The sequence below is a fragment of the Bos indicus x Bos taurus genome, chromosome 4, assembly GCF_003369695.1.
Source record: "Bos indicus x Bos taurus breed Angus x Brahman F1 hybrid chromosome 4, Bos_hybrid_MaternalHap_v2.0, whole genome shotgun sequence".
NCBI classification, from domain to species: Eukaryota; Metazoa; Chordata; class Mammalia; order Artiodactyla; family Bovidae; genus Bos; species Bos indicus x Bos taurus.
Genome location: NC_040079.1, coordinates 77,185,123 through 77,198,924, shown reverse-complemented (window position 1 = coordinate 77,198,924; position 13,802 = coordinate 77,185,123). Strand labels below are relative to the sequence as shown.

The 13,802-nt window shown below is 37.5% G+C and overlaps 1 protein-coding gene across 12 annotated transcripts in view; it reads left to right on the top strand.

Annotated features, from left to right (window-relative positions):
- The window catches only part of MAGI2 (membrane associated guanylate kinase, WW and PDZ domain containing 2), a 1,464,809-nt gene that overhangs the window by 739,763 nt on the left and 711,244 nt on the right, over window positions 1-13,802 (top strand). The window lies entirely within an intron of this gene.

Genomic DNA, 13,802 nt, shown 5'->3' with positions numbered 1-13,802 from the left:
AAACTAATGTTCTAGTCACTTTCCTCCAGCTCTAGAACTTTGCAATTTTGAGTGACCCATGGTGCAGAGACATGGTAATAAATGCATAATTTAACATAGGAGTACTGTATGCCAGCATAATGCAAGTTCCAAGGAACATTTTTTGTTTAAAGAGACTAGTAAAAAAAATACACTTTACAATGAACAAACTGCCACTAAGTATTTATTGAGCACCTGCTTTGTCCAGTTTAAGCTGCTGCTGCTGCTGCTAAGTCTCTTCAGTCGTGTCCGACTCTGTGCGACCCCACAGATGGCAGCCCACCAGGCTCCCCCATCCCTGGGATTCTCCAGGCAAGAACACTGGAGTGGGTTGCCATTTCCTTCTCCAATGCATGAAGGTGAAAAGTGAAAGTGAAGTCACTCAGTCGTATCTGACTCCTACCGACCCCATGGACTGCAGCCTACTGGGCTCCTCCATCCATGGGATTTTCCAGGCAAGAGTACTGGAGTGGGGTGCCATGGCCTTCTCCTGAGTTTAAGACTATTAATGTAAAAATTGCAAAGATCCTTTGTTCTAATACAATGAAAGAAACTGTTGATGTTCTAATACAATGAAAGGAACAATTTAAAAGAAAGCTTCTAAATTGTAAGCAGTCTTCATTAATCTTATCCACTCCAGTATGACTAGTTAGCATAACCATGGAGTCGTGGTTGATTATTTACACTATATATCCATACACTTCATACATGTGCTAATTCAGTGATTCGGACATGCATTTCTTTGTCCGAGGTTTATTTGGACACAAAGGATAAATTGGTAAGACACAATGCAACAGTTGAATACATTATGTTTCCAGGGCTTTTGAAAAATAGTTTTGTAGTTTTAAGAAACATTATATGTAAAAAAAAAAAAAAATTGATGACCAGGTTATCATCTACCCAGATTTCTCCTTGTGCAGCCCTTAATACTTAACCAAATCCTAAAACCTTAATAAACTGAGATGAGAACAGGTAAATTGAATGAACAGAATGTTTCTGTCCAGACCACTATCCTCTGCCTTACTGGTGTCCATTTTAATAAACACTGTGTTACTATAAGGTATCTCCGTGGTACCCTGAGGCTGCTCCTCAAAGCTTCACATACCTCTAGCTAGAGGTAAGCTACAGAGAGCGGGGCTGAAAATTTTTCTCCTTTTTGCAGAGTAAATGATGCATACTCTCATTTTTTATGACCTGCAGTCTATACAAATATACCTGTTTACCTAGCATTAGAATTTTCATTTACAAAATGATTAAATATGGATATTTTTCTTCAAAATTTTTTTCAGGATGATATCCATCTATTTAAAGATGTGCTTACTGATTATTTTTAATATATGTATTTGGCTATAGCACATAAAATGCTTTATCAAATACCGCTGAATTTGTTTTTAATTAAACTCCATTTCTCTTTAGTTTTCCACTTAGAGCCTTTTTTTTCAAGGAAAGGAAGCTAAACTTTTTTTCAATTCCTAGAACATGACTTCTCTACAAGCTTTTCATACAATCTGGCACACCAGTCTGTTCCCTGCTGATTCTTAGCTTTCATTCTCTTCAAAAATCTCTACCAAAGCTCACCTATTTCAGGAAGCCTGCCTTAATCCATGTAAACTAAGCAATCACTTTGTTATTTTATGTTTCTTCTGTAATGTGTTCAGGCTCATTCATGCATTAGTTCTCTCACAAATATTTATGAGGTATCTACTATGTGCCAAGCCCTTTAATAAACAGAATACAACAGAGAATTCACAGAGCCTGCAACTAGTAGGGGTTATTAAGAAATCAAGAGACAGTAATAAAGTGAAATAAATAGCAGCTAGAGGGGGCTAATAGAAGCATAAAAGCAAAGTCATAGAAGTAAAGTTTTGTTTTGTTTTGTTTTGATTGCACTGGGTCTCTGTTGCTGCCAATAGACTTTCTCTGGTTATGGGCGCCCGGGCTTCTCATTGAAGTGGCTTCTCTTGTTGCAGTCTTCAGTCTCTAGGCACACAGGCTTCCATAGTTTTGTTGCACAGGCTCTAGAGCGCAGGCTGAGTAGTTGTGGTACATGGGCTTAGCTGCCACACAGCCTGTGGGATCTTCAGTTCAGTTCAGTTCAGTTGCTCAGTCGTGTCCGACTCTTTGCGACCCCATGAATTGCAGCACGCGAGGCCTCCCTGTCCATCACCAACTCCCGGAGTTCACTCAAACTCATGTCCATCTAGTCAGTGATGCCATCCAGCCATCTCATCCTCTGTCGTCCCCTTCTCCTGCCCCCAACCCCTCCCAGCATCAGGGTCTTTTCCAATGAGTCAACTCTTCGCAGGATCTTACCTGACCAGAAATTGAACCATGTCCCCTGCCCTGGAGATAGATTCTTAACCATTGGACTACCACGGAAGTCCAGAGGTAAGGATTTAAGAATCATTTAAAATGATTTGAAGGCAAGATATGAATTAATGAATTACAAAGGATTTTATAAAGAAAAGGGAGGGACTTTATAACAAGCTGTGCAAGCCATGTGATCTGTTGTGCTCTGTTAATTTGGACAAAGTTAGTATAGCTTTGTGGAGAAGGAAATGGCAACCCACTCCAGTATTCTTGCCTGGAAAATTCTGTGGACAGAGGAGCCCAGTAGGCTACAGTCCCATGGCGTCACAAGAGTCAGCCACGACTGAGCGAGCACAGCACAGGGTAGCTTTGTGCTCATTATCATTTTACAGTTAGGTGAATCCACAGAATTTGAGGTCGAGGAGGAATTTGGAGACTGTGTTCTATTCTAAATATTTATATGGTGAATCTTCCACTTAAAATGATTAAAAATGAAAGTGTTAGTCAATCAGTCAGTTAGACTCTTTGTGACCCCATGGACTGTAGCGCACCAGGCTCCTCTGTCCATGGGATTTTCCAGGCAAGAATACTGGATTGGGTTTTGTTCAGTTCAGTTGCTCAGTCATGTCCGAGTCTTTGCTACCCCATGGACTGCAGCACACCATGTTTCCCTGTCCATCACCAACTCACGGAGCTTGTTCAAACGCATGTCCATAGTACTAATGAAACTACTAATGAAAAGTACTACAAATGAAACTACTAATGACAGTACGCGCACACACACACACACACACACACACACACACACACACGCATGCACGCACTCACACACATAATTGTAGAAAGGAAAATCATCCACATGCTTTGAACTTTTTATGCTAAACCTGGTAGAATCCTTCCATAGTAAATTTCTAAAGTCCTTCTATTGTCAATAAAATAATCCCAGAGTTAAGGATTTCCTTTTCTTCTAATTAAGGAACATAGTCTAAATGAAAGAACTAGAAGAGTTCTTTCTACTACTCCTCCACAAACCACAATCACAGAAAACTAGCCAATCTGATCACATGGACCACAGCCCTGTCTAACTCAATGAAACTAAGCCATGCCATGTAGGGCCACCCAAGATGGATGGGTCATGGTGGAGAGTTCTTACAAAATGTGGTCCACTGGAGAAGGGAATGGCAAACCACTTCAGTATTCTTACCTTGAAAACCCCATGAACAGTATGAAAAGGCAAAAAGATAGGACACAAAGAGATGAACTCCCCAGGTCAGTAGGTTCCCAAGTGGAGAAATAACTCCAGAAAAAAGAGGGATGGAGCCAAAGCAAAAACACCCAGTTGTGGATGTGACTGGTGATGGAAGTAAAGTCGGATGTTGTAAAGAGCAATATTGCATAGGAACCTGGAATGTTAGGTCCATGAATCAAGGCAAATTGGAAATTTTCAAACAGGAGATGGCAAGAGTGAACATCGACATTCTAGGAATCAGCGAACTAAAATGGACTGGAATGGGTAGATTTAACTCAGATGACCATCATATCTACTACTGTGGGCAGAAAACCCTTATAAGAAATGGAGTAGCCATCATAGTCAACAAGAGAGTCCAAAATACAGTACTTGGATGCAATCTCAAAAACAACAGAATGATCTCTGTTTCCAAGGCAAACCATTCAATATCACGGTAATCCAAGTCTATGCCCTAAACAGTAACACTGAAGAAGCTGAAATTGAATGGTTCTGTGAAGACCTATAAAACCTTTTCGAACTAACACACACACAAAAAAGATGTCCTTTTTATTTTAGGGGACTGGAATGCAAAAGTAGGAAATTAAGAAACACCTGGAGAAACAGGCAAATTTGGCCTTGGAGTACAGAATGAAGCAGGGCAAAGGCTCATAGAGTTTTGCCAAGAGAACACTCTGACAAGCACCCTCTTCCAACAACACAAGAGAAGACTCTATACATGGACATCACCAGATGGCCAACACTGAAATCAGATTGATTATATTCTTTGCAGCCAAAGATGGAGAAGCTCTATACAGTCAAAAAAAAAAAAAAAAACCAAGACTGGGAGCTGACTGTGGCTCAGATCATGAATTCCTTATTGCCAAATTCAGACTTAAATTGAAGAAAGTAGGGAAAACCACTAGACCATTCAGGTATGACCTAAATCAAATCCCTTATGATTATACAGTGGAAGTGAGAAATAGATTTAAGGCATAGATCTGATAGGCAGAGTGCCTCATGAACTATGGACGGAGGTTCATGACATTGTACAGGAGACAGGGATCAAGACCATCCCCAGGAAAAAGAAATGCAAAAAAGTAAAATGGCTGTCGGAGGAGGCCTTACAAATAGCTGTGAGAAGAAGAGAAGTGAAAAGCAAAGAAGAAAAGGAAAGATATAAGCATCTGAATGCAGAGTTCCAAAGAGTAGCAAGGAGCGATAAGAAAGCCTTCCTCAGTGATCAGTGCAAAGAAATAGAAGAAAATAATAGAATGGGAAATACTAGAGATCTCTTCAAGAAAATTAGACATATCAAGAGAACATTTCATGCAAAGATGGGCTCAACAAAGGACAGAAATTGTATGGACCTAACAGAAGCAAAAGATATTAAGAAGAGGTGACAAGAATACACAAAAGAACTGTACAAAAAAAGATCTTCACGACTCAGATAATCGCGATGGTGTAATTACTCACCCAGAGGCAGATATCCTGGAATGTGAAGTCAACTGGGCCTTAGGAAGCATCACTACAAACAAAGCTAGTGAGGTGATGGAATTCCAGTTGAGCTATTTCAAATCCTAAAAGATGATGCTGTGAAAGTGCTGCACTCAATGTGCCAGCAAATTTGGAAAACTCAGCAGGGGCCATGGAACTGGAAAAGATCACTTTACATTCCAATCCCCAAGAAAGACAATGCCAAAGAATGCCCAAACTACTGCACAATTGCACTCACACGCTAGCAAAGTAATGCTCAAAATTCTCCAGCCAGGCTTCAGCAATACTTGAACCATAAATTTCTAAATGTTCAAGCTGGTTTTAGAAAAGGCAGAGGAAGTAGAGATCAAATTGCCAACATCTGTTGGATCATTGAAAAAAGCAAGACAGTTTCAGAAAAACATCTATTTCTGCTTTGTTAACTATGCCAAAGCCTTTGACTGTGTGGATCACAGTAAAGTGTGGAAAATTCTGAAAGAGATGGGAATACCAGGCTACCTGACCTGCCTCTTGAGAAATCTGTATGCAGGTCAGGAATCAACAATTAGAACTGGACATGAAACAACAGACTGGTTCCAAACAGGAAAAGGAGTACATCAAGGCTGTATATTGTCACCCTGCTTGTTTAACTTATATGCAGAGTACGTCATGAGAAATGCTGGGCTGGATGAAGCACAAGCTGGAATCAAGTTTGCCGGGATAAACATCAATAACCTCAGATATGCAGATGACACCACCCTTATGGCAGAAATTGAAGAACTAAAGAGCCTCTTGATGAAAGTGAAAGAGGAGAGTGAAAAAGTTGGCTTAAAGCTCATCATTCAGAAAACTAAGATCATGGCATCAGGTCCCATCACTTCATGGCAAATAGTTGGATAAACAGTGGAAACAATAGCTGACTATATTTTTGGGGGGCTCCAAAATCACTGCAGATGGTAACTGCAGCCATTAAATTAAAAGATGCTTACTCCTTGAAAGGAAAGTTATGACCAACGTGGACAGCATATTAAACAGCAGAGACATTACTTTGCCAACAAAGGTCCATCTAATCAAGGCTATGGTTTTTCCAGTGGTCGTGTATGGATGTCAGAGTTGGACTGTAAAGAAAGCTGAGTGCCAAAGAATTGATGCTTTTGAACTGTGGTGTTGGAGAAGACTCTTGAGAGTCCCTTGGACGGCAAGGAGATCCAACCAGTCTATCCTAAAGGAGATCAGTCCTGGGTATTCATAGGAAGGACTTATGCTGAAACTCCAATACTTTGGCCACCTGATGCAAAGTGCTGACTCATTGGAAAAGACCCTGATGCTGGGAAAGATCGCGGGTAGGAGGAGAAGGAGACGACATAGGATGAGATGGTTGGATGGCATCACTGACTCAGTGGATATGAGTTTGGGTAAACTCCGGGAGTTGGTAATGGATGGGAAGGCATGGCATGCTGCAATCCATTGTGTTGCAAAGAGTCGGACATGAATGAGCCACTGAACTGAATGAAATCCTTCACAGCCCACTCATCCACAACTACTGGAGTGGATAGCTGTTCCCTTCTCCAAGGAAATCTTCCAATTCAGGGATCAAACCTGGGTCTCCCACATTGCGGGCAGATTCCCTATTATCTGAGCCACCACGGAAGCCCTGAAAGTGATTATTCAAGGACTGTTTCCTACTAAATTGCATTTAACCAGTCATTACAGGTTTCATCCTCTCCTCCACTTTACTGTGGCACCAGTAGGCATATTTTCTGAAGTCAATGAAATCACAGGACTTTGATAAACAGAGTTTAAACTTAAGGCATTGATACAGAACAAAGCATAACTAATTCCTAATTTTGGTTTAATTTCTGTATTCTCTCTTATATATCGAGATAAAATACAGTTGACCCAATATTATAATAGAAAGACTCTCTATCACTAAGATGTAATTAGAAATGTTTAAAGAGACAGAAATATATTTGGTGGTTAATAGTACATTCCCAACCTGGTTCTACTAACCTCTAAATATTATAAGTAGTCTTTCTTATAGTGGAAGTTGTAGAGGGACAGTGATCAGAAAGAAATGGAAATTTTCTGAAAATATTAGGCTCCTCTGTTATAAAACATACCTGATATCATGGAAACCATATATGTTGACCTTGTGATTTATATGCCAGCATCATGCATCTTTCACATTTGCAGTTATGGGCTGTATGGTTAACATATTTATTAAATGTGACTAGAAATTAAGTGCATGCTTTAATGTGTATTATTAACATTGTATGGAAGGTTAACAACAAAAGGATAAGAAATTTAATATTAGAAGAGTTAGTACATTCAAGTTATTTTAATTTTGTAATATTTTTCTTAGAAAATTTTAAAAGTCTAAAACCAAATGAAAGATCATGAAAGTGGAAAAGCTCTTGTTTAATAACTCTTTCAGAAAGTTATTTCATATCTCAATACATTGCTTGCATGTGAAATCTATATTCCAAATGCATGTCTCTTAAATTATTAGATAATGTCTATAACCAAGAAAAATTCAGTAAGACTTATACATGATGTTCATAACAGATATAAGAGCTGAACACCAGTAACAAATACAATAAGTAAATGAACATAAAAATCATGGTTATCTTATTATGTTGTCATTGTTTGGTCACTAAGTTGTGTTCAACTCTTTTGCGATCCCTTGGACTGTAGCCCACCAGGCTTCTCCATCCGTGGGATTTCCCAGGCAAGAATACTGGAGTGGGTTGCCATTTCCTTCTCCTGGGGATCTTACTGACCCAGGGATTGAACCTTCATCTCCTGCATTGACAGGTGGATTCTTTAGCACAGAGCCACCAGGGAACCTTATCTTATTATGATGGAATGCTTTTTAGAAATGAAAAGGAAAAATTACAGATACATGTTAACAACATGGATAAATTTTTAAAACTAATGCTCCTCAAAAAAGTCAGACCCAAAAGAGTACATGTTTTATAACTCCATTTGTAAAGATCTTAGAACAGACAAAACTAATCTGTCGTGACAAAGCAAATTCGTAGTTGCCTGAGGGTTATGTGTAGAAAATGGAGAGATGAAGAAGTTTGTGAGCAAAGGAACATGGAATGTGTAGTGTGATAGAAATGTTCTAAATCTTGATTAGAATGGTGGTTATGTAGATGTATACATTTGAAAAATCTCATCAAACTCTTATTCTATTTAAATTACACCTTGGTTTAAATTTTTTTTAATATGTTATTAGTGTTTTTCTGGTAACATCAGCTTATAGCATTTGCAATAATTATTACGATGGCCTTTCAGAAAAAAATTTTTTTTTTCTAAAAGTAATATTCAGTTTTTATAATATTGTAGGATTTGGGGGATTATTAGATTATACCCTGGCTATAAATTATTAGCTAGAGTGGTCAGATTCTAAAATAGATAATTTTTGAAGATATACTAAATTGTAATATGTAAGTTTCTTTAAATTTTCTCTCATTTAATCCTCTGTTTCAACTTCAATCCCTATTTCCATGAAGAATGGTTGTCATTGTTCTATACTGCGAAAGACCAAAGTCAAAGAATATTGGCTTAATTCCAGACATTTCTAGATAAAAAATTCTGACTGATAGTGTCAAAGCAACTTTGACCTCTTAACTTCTTTTTAAAGAGAATGCCAGAAAAGAATTCTAATTTTCCTAGACGCTTTCCATAAGCTTTTATTGGCAAACCCTAAGCATATTATAAGGGTAGGAAGTCATCAAAACTAGCTCTTAACATCATTATTTCTTCCTTTATATTTCATCTGTCTTTGAGACACATTTTCCGGTTGCACTTTACAGTTCTAAAAATTAAGAAGCAGAAGGTCTTGTAAATCTTGTGCTAGGGTTTATGTCTATTCACCCTTTTCCTTAGAAATAGACATGTTGGGGATATGAAATGTTGCTTCACTTCTCACTTCCAAGGAACCTATGCTTCTTCTTCATGTTCTTTTGCACTTCTCACTAATAAAAGTATCCATGCTTTCCGTTGTACACTTCTGTTTTGTGAACCACAAAGATTAAATGAATTGAAATTATCCTTTCAGTAGACATAAAAGGTCAAGAATTTATGGACTCCTTCTAACACATTTTTTTTTGTTTTAAAAACCTTGCAATATATTTCAGAAATATCTAGGACCATTATTTTTGGTCTGTCTATAAATGAAAACATATTGTTAAATCTGTCATAGTTAAATAAGCTGAAATATAATATTTAATAACTTGAGTTTACTTTTTATAGAAAGAAAATTATTTGTTGATTTTCTTTATAATGAAACCAGACAGACACACTCACCCGAAGGCTAAATGAGATCAGTAATGTAGTTTTAAATGATACCTTGACCTTCTGGCCAAAGGCTAAAAAATAGTTGATACCTCATACTATTACACTGGATAATTTTTATAACTGCCTCAAAGCTTTTACAAAATGAGACAGGATATGAATAAATCCATAAGAGGCTGAATAAATATGAGACTTTCCAAGCTACACACTCTTCAGTGTGCTAACTTGCAATGCACACTTTGCTTTTATTTGTGAATCCTATACTTAATATGTGAATATAAATCTTTTCTGCACTTGAGGTGTTCACAGTTTTTTCCTTCAGTTGCTCCCAGGTGTATTAATAGTAGAAACCTTTAAATTAAATTGCTTATTATTGTGTTCACATAGATTTATTAGATAGCATCTCTGTGCTACACACTGGATAAGGTACTGGGAAATAAAACATGTGTGAGCTCCGTCTCCACTGAGCTCAGAGTCTGTTTCTCCTGTTGGTTCCATTTGCCACATGTTTAAAAATTATGCCTAGCATTTCTAATTTTCAGGAATTAACACTTTCATTAGAAAGTTACCAATATTCTAACGATATTGCACTCATAGTTTAAGTCGTAATTTATCTCCATATGACTATATTTAGCTCCTTAACAAGGGAGTTTAGGGACCCAAATAGCTGGCATAACAAAAAAATCAAAGCAGTGGTGAGTCACGTGGTAGATTCAACTCCTAATAGTGTATTCAGAACAACAGTAGAAGCTCTAAGTTAGATGGGACCTCAGAAGTCATCTCTGTTTATAAGTGAGATGTAAACCTGGCTAGGCTCAGGCACACATATTAAGTCACTATTTCCCCAGTCTCACCTACAAGGCTTCCGAGTCACAGTTGGTGGTAGAGGTTCAGTATTTAGTTTTTTAACTAAGCACCTGGATGATATGGCTAGACTGAGTACCAGCATTTGGAAACCACTGATTCTGCCCAGTCTCCAGGATAATATATAAATTACATCGGCACTCACACTGAGCAGTCACCTTCAGGCCCTGTTTGAATGCTGCTACCGGCAGAGAACTTAGTACCTCTGAAAGGGGAACATTTTCTTTTAACCACCTCTCATTATGAGAAAGGGTTTCTTTTAACTGGGTTGATATGTGCTTGTAGTCTTGTGTCTTCTGTCTCCTGGAGTTACACAGAATGAAGCTAACTTCTCTTTTTTTTTATTATAGCCCTCCATAAGCTATAATTTGTAGATAACTAAATCTTCTCTTCTTCAGAAACACAATATTTTGACTATTCAGTAGCCTTAGATCACATTATGATGGATAAAGAGACAAAAATCCTACTGGCCTTCCATGTGTAAGATTCTTCATTCATCCCTGTTTTTCTTTCTTCTTCTCATTTGAGAAGCTAACAGCTATAGCTTGGGATGGGGAGAAGCCTGTGATGAAGAAATATGTAAATATACAACTTACCTCTATCTTACTATTACACGTGTGGCTTCTTATGCTAAATATCAATGAGGAAGGACTGATTGGGAGGGAGGCACAGTGAAAAGTGTGAAGGAAAGAAGAGGTTCACACTTAGGTGGATCAGAAAGTGTCAGATGACATTTGAAATTCTTAGATAAGTCATTGGTATGATACCTTTCAGTCAGCTATGCACCAAAGCAAGAAGAATGCCTTGTAAAGCTGTTCAGTTAAATCTCAGGAGAGAGAGAGAGAATGAAGGAAGAGAGCACACTGGGCAAAGAGTCTAACTCCATCCTGTTGCTTTTTTTAATCCATTCATGTCTATTTGAAAATCACACTTGATCTTCAATGTATTGTGACATACTTGGAAAGAATTCTAAAGAAAATAAGCAAAAATGCTTGTACCTTGTAATATGAAAGGGAAAAGAACCACAGAATGGCATGTTAGGTAAAAGCTTGCCATTGACAAAAATAGTAGAAACCCATCAGCTTCTTTTTCCTTGAGGAATCTTGAACATGAGTACTGATCTTTCGGTGGCAGAGCATCATCTGTGCTCCAGAGGAGCCAGGAGAGGGGCGATGGTGGCATGCTTGCCCACAGAACCTTCCTACACAGGGCTTCTCTCTCATCCTGCCTGTCTAAGTCTCCTTTGTCTCTACCAGTTAAAATTATATCATTAAAAAAAAAAAAAACGTTTAAAATACATGCTGTATGTATACCATGGCTTTATTCAAAATGAACCATGTGTGCTTTCTTTGGTTGTTAAACTGAAAAACTGGGAGTGAATTAAAAAAGAAATATCTTGTTCTTCTCTGGCTACTGCCAAAATGCCCTCTAGAGGATTTCACTCATGTGGGGGCTATTAAAAAAAGGACAATGACAAATTGAAGGGAGTGCAGAGAAGCCAAAGTGATAAAATGTTTAGAAAACAAGGTTTGTCAGAAAAGGTGAACCTAACTAGATACGTTCAGTCTGAAGGAAAAGAAAGAAAACTAATGGACAGTTGAGAATGATCTAAAATACAAAGCAAGATATACCCTGGGACAGAAATCAACTATTCTCATTAACAAAAAGGACAGGTCTTGGAGTGACAGGTTTGAACTTGGCCAGGGATAACTGATGTAAGGCTCAACATTAGAAAAAGCCTTATTTTTTTTCAAGTCTTAAAACCTTATACATGAGAAAAGAAGGTATTAAAATCAGGTGTCAGGAGACATCATTGTGAAAATTTCTTTGACAAAAACATTTAAAGCTGAGATGGAATATCTATGCAGCAGGTTTAACGCTTTATATATGGAATCAGTTCTGCTATATGTAGTCTCTTAAATATAGTATGAGAAAAAATGTGAATATAAATTATAAGTGTATTGGTACCACAGGCTCTTCTGTATGTTTAAAATATAATACTGTAGTAATGTTTTTTGTTCATTGATTACCTGCATTCAATGCATAACTTGTCATGGGTTTGAAATTTCTTTGTCCAGCCAGGTAGAATTTCTCAATGATTCTTCATTTTTATGTAACAAAGATACTGAGTATTAGTTATACAGAACATATCACATATCAGCTATATCTTCCAAGTTTCTGCAAAAAAAAGACAATTTTTCCTTGAAAGCAACTGAAAAGCTGACTCTTTTTCATATATCTCTATTTTATTTTCATTTGATCTCTTGACTTTCTGTTTCATAATACAAAATTCACCTCTTTCATAATACAAAAGTTAATACAAATTAGAAATCTTAAGGTAACTTGATTTTTATTGTTTCCAAAGTAATTTGAATTTTACCTTGTCACTAATAAAGGTATTGTATTCATAAGTTTTTTTTTTTTTTTTTTTAATAGACCTAGACAATTTACCACTCCAGTATTCTTGCTTGGGAAATCCCATGGACGGAGGAGCCTGGTAGGCTACAGTCCATGGGGTCACTAAGAGTCGGACATGATTGAGCAACTTCACTTTCATTTTTCACTTTCATGCATTGGAGAAGGAAATGGCAACCCACTCCAGTGTTCTTGCCTGGAGATTCCCAGGGACAGAGGAGCCTGGTGGGCTTCCGTCTATGGGGTCGCACAGAGTCGGACACAACTGATGCAACTTAGCAGCAGCAGCAGCAGCAGACAATTTAAGTGAAACTTAAACCAGTGAATCCAAAAGAGGCTTTATTTAGGGTATATAATTCGTTCTCTGTAGAGATCAAAGAGTCTGCTTCCCATCTAATCTTCCAAAGGCAATTCCTTGTAACCCAAAGCACTCCCTGTTTTATATTTTGGAGGTGAGTACAAATGAGTGTTAATTGAGGGATCATGGGCTGTGATATCTAACTTCACACAGCAAGCCTGGAAGTCATTAATCATCTTCCTAATACTTTCCTAAAAAGATTGTAAGAGTTTAGGTGCTTTATAAAACAAAATGCAAGGTCCATTATAAAACAAAATGCAAGGTCCAGTTCTTGGGATGAAATGTATTTGCAGGATATCAGTTGATAATGAGTGAATTACAAGTTCCCTTTTATCTTTGTTTTTCTATTTTTTTGTTATTTAAAATTTTGAGGATGACATAATGGATACATATTATTCTACCACTGCAGTGGGTTTAGCTAGCCCAGAAAGAGGATCTGACATGAAGACTATGAAAAACAAACTCTTACATGATTAGGGGACTCAGAGCTATGAACTCTGCACCTTCTATTATATCATTAGGAGAAGTACTATTATTAAGAATAAGAATTATTTTATTTAAATTATTTGTAAGTTTAAAAGATTTTATATATGATTTTCCCAAAACAAGAGCCAGGCAATAACAGTCTTTGTTGGTTGTTGTGTTAGTTATAAAGCTACAGTGTACTATTTTCAACCACAGAGAATGAACTATTAGCCTCAATAAGGACACTGCAGAGCAATAGGCTCATGTTTCAAATGAGTGATCTGGTAGATAGGGTTGGGGTATGGATTTCTAATAGTCAGAAGACTGAGAATATCTGTAGTACTTGTAATGTAGGGCAAAGTAAACATG